Source organism: Salvelinus alpinus, chromosome 27, assembly GCF_045679555.1.
Source record: "Salvelinus alpinus chromosome 27, SLU_Salpinus.1, whole genome shotgun sequence".
Classification (NCBI taxonomy): domain Eukaryota; kingdom Metazoa; phylum Chordata; class Actinopteri; order Salmoniformes; family Salmonidae; genus Salvelinus; species Salvelinus alpinus.
The window spans coordinates 44836427-44845170 of NC_092112.1; positions in this window are offsets into that span (position 1 = coordinate 44836427).

Sequence of the window (8744 nt, forward strand, 5' to 3'; positions counted from 1 at the left end):
CTCTCCTCATTATTGATTCGAATTTCCACGACATGTGTCTGTCAATTAAGGTGAGCAGTTTGAATATTTTTTGGTAGGTTTCTTCCACCTATAGCCATTGCTTAATATTGTGCAGTTCTTTTGGCTTTGATGCTTCATGATTGTGTATTGCTCGGTTCAAGTAGACTGTCATATTTTGCTGTAATCTGATAGGAATGTCAGTGGGCTGACTGTGAATGTTCTGAGAGACTCTGGCTTGAGGTCGGTGATAAAGTCAACTGCCAAGAGATTATACCATAGGAGTCTCCTCGAAGCCTACCCTTGACTATGTACAGACCCAGTGTGAGACAGAGCTGCAGGAGTTGAGACCAGTTTTTGTCAGTTATTTTGTCATAGTTATATTTTGGGGGGGGAATACTGTCACCTCCAGGTAGGTGTTTGTCCCCCTATGTGCTGATGTCACGTTGGCATTATTTATTCGGGAGACAGATGCAGTAATGCGTAATAGGGTACTTTATTGAACCCAAATTACGGCGTGCCGTGTAAAGGCACGGGGACGAAGACCAAACAAACACTACACAAAAACACAGAATTGAAACCCAAACAAAAGAGCGAGGAGTACCTCGAATAAATAACACATGAGCACAATGATTAACACACGGGACGAGACCCGTAATCATCTGCGAAATCCACAATGGCACGAAAGCCAAACCACACCTAGCACAGGTACTCACACAAACCAACGGACATTGTAACAATAATCGACAGCCCAATGGAAACCAAAGGGCACACTTATACAAATACTAATCAGTAGGATTAGTGGACAGGTGTGCGTCACGAAAGTTCCGGAGGGATCTGTGACAGTACCTCCCTGACGCGCTGCACTAGCAGTACAACGACATTGGCCTCGAGGAAGATCACAGGAACGCAGTGCGAGTTGATCAGGACCCGATGCAGCTGCCGAAATTGCGTCGTCGTCGAACGGGCCAGTTGTAGCTGCTGAAGTTGCGTCATTGGACGGACCCGTTGTGGCGACGTCGGATGACCCAGTTGCAGCTGCCGAAGTTGCGGTGGTGCCATACGGACCAGTCGCAGCTTCGTCGGACGGGCCATTCCCGCTGTCTCCCTTAATGGTCGATTATTCTGTCATGCTGGCATGAATGATTCGGGAGACAGACGCAGGAATTCATAATAGGGGTCTTTATTGTACCTAAATTACAGCGTGCCGTGTAAAGGCACGGGGACGAAGACCAAACAAACACTATACAAAACAGTGTTTGACTATACAAAACAGTATGTTGAAACCCAAACAAAAGAGTGAACAGTACCTTGAATAAATAACACACGATGATTAACACACGGGAGGAGAGCCGTAATCATCTGTGAAATACACAATGGCACGAAAGCCAAAACACACAGCACAGGTACTCACACTAACCAACGGACATTGCAACAATAATCGACAGCCCAATGGAAACCAAAGGGCACACTTATACAAGTACTAATCAGTGGGAATAGGGGACAGTTGTGCGCCATTAAAGTTCCGGAGGGATCCGTGACAGCTGAGAGTCTCAGGTTATTGTCCAGTTCTGGCATTTAGGTCGCCACCGGTCGTATTGATGGGATTCCCATCTCCAAGCGTAGGGTGAGGGTCTTAGCGAATATCTCATAGTTGCTGTTCAACAAACTTAAGGGTCGGAAACTCCCTAGCTCTAAAGGGTCCTTACCAGGCATGGGTAGCAGCGAGAGGCATATATTTGGATTCTAGTATTTCATCAAATAATTCCAGAAGGGTCTGGGACAGTTGTTTTCGAAACATTTGTATATTTCAATACTTAAACTGTCTTTAGCAGGCTTTTTCCCAGAGGATATTTTCATAATTGCATATACATTTCTAGCTGTGTCATTGGGAGGTCCAAATCAACTTGATCGACTATATTCACCATGGGAAGGTTAAAGCTCTTAATTAAAGAAGGCATCAAAGTCATTGCCCCCGGCTCTATTCTCTGACCCATACAACTTGGAATAGAAGTGCCTAAAATATTAATTACTTCTGTTGGCACCGTATTGAGGTACTCTCTCACTATCCCTAATGGCTTGAATAGACTGTTGGTTCTCTATCTGTTTCAATTTATCAGGTAAAAGGTATATTCCCATGAATCTGAATTAACCAGGAGCCACACATCTGAAAGAGATAGCCTTGATGGAAATTCCGCCATTGCTGCTGTGGCATGTGTCTGAGAGAAGGGGGGCACCAGAATGGTCTAGTAAAGGATTGCAAAGCAAATTAAAGTCACCATCCATACTTATGGGACCCTCAAGAGAGTTAGATATCACAGGCCCCAAGGTAGAGAGAAATGTGACATGTGAAGTATTAGGGGCATATGCATTTATGAGGTTACACTTCTCATTCTGTAACTATCCTGAGGCTATCGCATACTGTACCTGTATGCCATTTTCGGGGACCACTTTTGGCTTGTGAGAACTGCTTGTAGAACTACTGGCTAAAATGTATACAAAAGTACCAGAGAATATCTTTCATAAAAATTCTGGTCTGGGTTCGCAGCTAGTGCCTAGTGTGCCATCTTCACCGGTCACCCCATGTGACTTCCACTCCGTAATGTTCTAAAATCACAGTGTAGTCTTACTCTGACTAAACGGCTCATCCATTGTTTATACTCTGTCCTTCTCCAGTGATACAAACCCACAACTGCACAAAGACCAAACTGGCCGCAGTGAAGGGCTACAATAATTGTTTTTAATAGACCCTCCACTAATGACAAGGGTGCGGTGATGTGTTTTGGGGAGACAAGAGCTCGGTCTTTGTGCCAGGGTAATTTTCTTTCACAGCGTAAGTGGTCAAGGTCCAGGCTTTTAAATGGAGGTGAGTAATAAGGTGTTAAAGCTAATTTTGTTTCAGCCAATAGATGCTTGTTGATGCTCCAACATCAAAATGGGTACTTGAGGAACAATGGAACATACGTCAGAGACACTGTGTATGATGGATGATATGAGTGTACTTGGACAAAAGGACAACATTACACAAGACGTGTTTCAGGATGAGAGAAAATAAATGTGCCGAACCTCGACATTCACTGACAATTAAAACTCATTGACAGGTGAGAGAGACTGATACACTTGTGATGTTTACGTTCTATACACTCATCATGAAAGGAACTGTGACGGCCATTTTGAAATAAAGAGGCAGAACGGAATTATGGACAAACCAATAAATAGTCAAATCGTTAGGAGTGATTTCGAGATGAAAGAGAATAACGTACAGGCACGGACTCATGTCGAGTTGGGTTTTTGTTGCAGCGAACAGCTTCAGAACGACTGTTGACCAGGAGCAATGCCAAGCAGGGTTGGGCTCAATTGAGCATTTTGGAATTGACTCCCATTAAACTCATGAATTGAAATTCTAATTGGATTGGCCACACCCCAAAGAGTGTAGAACTAGAATTTTAGTTTGAGTGACAGGAAGTCGAATTTAATTCAGTGCAATTCAAAGAAATTCCACTCAGTCATAGCTGTTGGTAACAAAGTGACACACCCCTCCTCCTTTCGTCTTACCCCAGTGTGCCGTCCGTTCTTGAAGACGCATAGAAAAACCAGTGAGATGTTTATCCATGTCCTCGTTCAGCCACGAGCCAGAGAAGCATATTATATTCGAGTTTTACATGTCCCGTTGATAGGATAGTCTCGAGTGGAGCTCATCCAGTTTGTTCTCCAGTGATTGCACGTTCGCCAATAGAACAGAGGGCAATGGCGGTTTCTTTGCTCACCTACGGAATCTCATCAGGGTCCCTGCTCGCCTGCCTCTCTTTCACCGTCGCTTCCTCTTTCGAGTCCTGGGGATTAGGGTCCGGAATAAGCAGAACGTCCAGAGCTGCCGACGCTTTGAAGTAAACATTTCTGTCCAAATCGAAGGTTAGTGATCGCTGTTCTGATGTCCACTAGCCGTTTTCGATCATAGGAAATAATGGTGGAGACGTTATGTCCAAAAACAGTTAAGATCAGCGTAAAAAAACATAATTGCATGTTAGTCATATACTAATATGATATTTGAGTGAGAGTGACTAACAAAATGAATTAGAGTCCACTTGAGGTCGTGGGAGTTCACCTCTGTCACAACTACTGTCTGAATTTCATCATTAATTATTCTGAGGAAAAATAAATTGGAAGGTAAAAGAGAATACCTTTATGAGTTCAATAATTTTTTGACAGCGCTGGTTTTGATTTGAACGAAACCTTCCATACATATTTGCCCGTTGTAGAAGTGCTCAGAACGTGATTTTTTGGACTTGAATGCCAAAACATTCAGGAGATAAATGTGCTCAAAATGTACCCCTTTTGCATAACCCATGTCTTCATCACTGGAAAAAAGATAAACGGATGAGATGTATATAATTTAGAAGCTTACAAACAAGGTTGTCCGACTATTTTATACTTAATAAAAATCATGTCATTTTTTTTACCGTTAACCTTTCACGAGTATCAATCCCGGATCCGGGAGCACCCCCCACCCCCCACACACTGATTAGCATAGCTAGCATAGCTTCACAAGTAGATAGTAGCATCTAAATATCATTAAATCACAAGTCCAAGACACCAGATGAAAGATACAGATCTTGTGAATAAAGCCACCATTTCAGATTTTTAAAATGTTTTACAGGGAAGACAAAATATGTAAATCTATTAGCTAAACACGTTAGCAAAATACACCACTATTCTAACTCCATCAGTTTCTTACTCCTTCAGGTGCTATCACCAATTCGGCTCAACTAAGATATTGATAGCCAATAACCTATAAAAAAAACCATCAGATGACAGTCTGATAACATATTCATGGTATAGGATAGTTTTTGTTAGAAAAAAGTGCATATTTCAGGTAGAAATCACAGTTTACAATTGCACCGACCATCACAAATCGACTAGAATTACTAGATAGAGCAACGTGTATGACCAATTTACTCATCATAAAACATTTCATAAGAATAGACAAAGCATAGCAATGGAAAGACCCAGTTCTTGTGATTTCAGACCATATTTCAGATTTTCTAAGCGTTTTTCAGCGAAAACACAATAAATCGATAAGTTAGCATACTACATGTGCAAACGTTACCAGAGCATCGATTCCAGCCAAAGAGCGCTATAACGTAATCACCGCCAAAATATATTAATTTTTTCACTAACCTTCTCAGAATTCTTCCGATGACACTCCTGTAACATCATTTTACAACATACATATACAGTTTGTTCGAAAAGGTGCATATTTAGCCATACAAAACCGTGGTTACACAATAAAAATACTAGGAAATCAAGCCTCAATATGTCTGACGTCATCTATCAGAGTGATCTAGTTTAATTGAAAGCTAATCATATACTTGACTAAAAAATACAGGGTTGACAGGAATCGAAAGACAAATTAGTTCTTAATGCAATCGCTGATTTACATTTCTAAAATTATCCTTACTGTGCAATACAGGGTTCGCCAAGCGAAGGGATAGAAAACAAAATGGCGAAATATGCGTTTAAAATATTTCGACAGAACAACGATTTATCATATTAAATATTACTTACTATGAGGTGATTTTCCATCGGATTCTTGGGCAATGTATTCTTTCTTGGGTATAATCTTCTTTTGGTCGAAAGATGTCCTTTGTCCGTCTAAATGCCCGCTAACGTTCAACCAGGACCCCGAAATGTGCCCGGTGCTTCACATAGAAATGCATCAAAATCGCACTAAACGGATATAAATTGCTATAAAACGGTTTAAATTAACTACCTTATGATGTTTCTAAGTCCTATATCGAATTAAATTACAGACGGATACATTTCAAGTTGATAACCGAGCCTGTGAAAATGGCATCCGGAGGTCCCTTCCTGCGTAAGGGCGAGCGTCGAAAGGGGGGCTACTCTCACTCCTTGGTCTTTTATAACCTCTGAGAGCTACCTAGAAGGCCCATTCCACTTCTCATTGGTTACTGACATCCAGGGGAAGGCGGGTGCAGTTCGTGTCGTTCCATAGGATAGACAGAGACCTTAAAAACTGATCTGAAACCAGAGCTTCGCTCTCAGACCTTTCACTGTCTGTCATGGATTTCGCTGTAGAAAGAGTTCTGGGTCACCCACAGACATAATTTCAACGTTGTATGAAACTAGAAAGTGTTTTCTATCCAATAGAATTAATAATATGCATATTGTACGAGCAAGAATTGAGTACTAGGCAGTTTAATTTGGAGACGACAAAATGCTAATTCGGAACAGCACCCCCTGTAGTCGCAAGAAGTTTTAACCTCAGTTAACCAAATATGCGTAAACTCAGATTATTTTCAAATTCGCATATGTTGTAGTTTAGACCCTATTTTTCATCGTCTGAGGTTTTTGTGTTGTGGCCGCAATCGGATGAGACACATCATGCTATTGGGAGTCATGTTTTGGCTGATAAATGTCCTAAAATGGGAATACATTTCACATTTCAAATGGTACCACAAAGATATTGGAGGTCCAGACATCAGAGAATGTTGACTTGAATGGGAACATCTGTTTTTTAAAATTATACTGTTAATAGAAAGCCTATTTAAATCATAGAAATATAGAATATAAATTACAATTTCCATTCAATTTCAATGGTATAGCAGATCAATTCCAGTGATCTGAAGGAATAGGTCAATTCTATGAATTCGTTTTCTATGACTGAAAAGACACCCATCCTATTCAATAACATGTTAATAGTTAGTTAATAAGTTAACCAATAGCTACACAGAAATATCTGCATTGACCCTTTTTGCACTAATCTCTTTTGACTCATTACATACGCCTAGTCACTTTATCCCTACCTACATGACATGACCAAAAGTATGTGGACATCTGCTCATCGAACATGTCATTCCAAAATGATGGTCATTAATATGGAGTTGGTCCCCCCTTTGCTGCCACAGCAGCCTCCACTCTTCTGGGAAGGCTTTCTGCTAGATTGTGGAACATTGCTGCGGGGACTTGCTTCCATTTAGCCACAAGAGCAATAGTGAGGTTGGGCACTGATGTTGGGCGATTAGGCCTGGCTAGCAGTCGGCGTTCCAATTCATCCCAAAGGTGTTTGATAGGGTTGAGGTCAGGGCTCTGTGCAGGCCAATTGAGTTCTTCCACGCTGACCTCGACAAACCATTTCTCTATGGAACTCGCTTTGTGCATGGGTACATTGTCATGCTGAAAAGTTGGAAGCACAGAATAGTCTAGAATGTCATTGTATGCTGTAGCGTTAAGATTTCTATTTAATGAAATATTTCCCTTCTACATCTGCATTGCTTGCTGTTTGGGGTTTTAGGCTGGGTTTCTGTATAGCACTTTGTGATATCTGCTGATGTAAAAAGGACTTTACAAATACATTTGATTGATTGATTGATTGATTGATTAAAACTAAGGGAACTAGCCCGAACCATGAAAAACAGCCCAAAACCATTATTCCTCCTCCACCAAACTTTTTAGTGTGCACTATGCATTAAGGCATGATGCTTTCTCCTGGCATCCGCCAAACCCAGAATAATCTGTTGGACTGCCAAATGGTGAAGCGTGAATAAGAGGTGCGTGACTGGCTGCAGGGAAGTCAGGCTCAGGAGAGCAGAACTGGGTAATAACCGGAGCAGTTTAATATGCAAAACCAACGGCACCCAGAACAACAAAATATGGGTACAAATAACCCGTCGCGAACCAGTCAGAAGTGCACATACACTTTACAACAAACAATTTCACACACAGACATGGGGGGAACAGAGGGTTATATACACATCAAATAATGAGGGAATGTAAACCAGGTGTGTGGGAAAACAAGACAAAACAAATGGAAAATGGAAGGTGGATCGGCGATGGCTAGAAGACCGGCGACGTCAACCGCCAAACGCCGCCCGAACAAGGAGAGGAACCGACTTCGGCGGAAGTCGTGACAGTGTGATTCATCACTCCAGAGAACGTGTTTCAACTGCTCCAGAGTCTAATGGCTGCAAGCTTTACACAACTCCAGCTGACGCTTGGCATTGAGCATGGTGATTTTAGGCTTGTGTGTCACTACTCGGGCATGTAAACTAATTTCATAATGCACCCGATGAATGGTTCTTGTGCTGACATTGCTTCCAGAGGCAGTTTGGAACTCGGTTATGAATGTTGCAACCGAGGAAAGATAATTTTACGCTTGTGTGAGCTTGTGTGGCCTACCACTTCACAGCTGAGCCATTGTTGCTCCTAGACGTTTCCACTACACCATAACAGCACTTACAGTTGACTGGGGCAGTTCTAGCAGGGCAGAAGTTTGACAAACTGACTTGTTGGAAAAATAGCAGCCACGTTGAAAGTCACCGAGCTCTACTGCCAATGTACTATGGAGATTGCATGGCTGTGTGCTCAATTTTATAAACATGTCTTCAACGGGTGTGGCTGAAAGAGCCGAATCCAATAATTTGAAAGGGTGTCCACATACTCTTGTACATATAGTGTATATGTACATATCTACCTCGATTAACTCGCACCCCTGCAAACCGACCCCGTGAATATAGCCAAGTTATCGTTACTCAAGATAGTATTTTTCTATTTATTCCTTGTGTTATTATTAGCATGTTTCTATTATTTCTCTTTTTTTCTCTCTGCATTGTTGGTAAGGGCCCGTAAGCGTCACGACTTCCACCGAAGTTGGTGCCTCTCCTTGTTCGGGCGGCGTTCGACGGTCGTCGTCACCGGCTTTCTAGCTGCCATCAATCCATGTTTCTGTT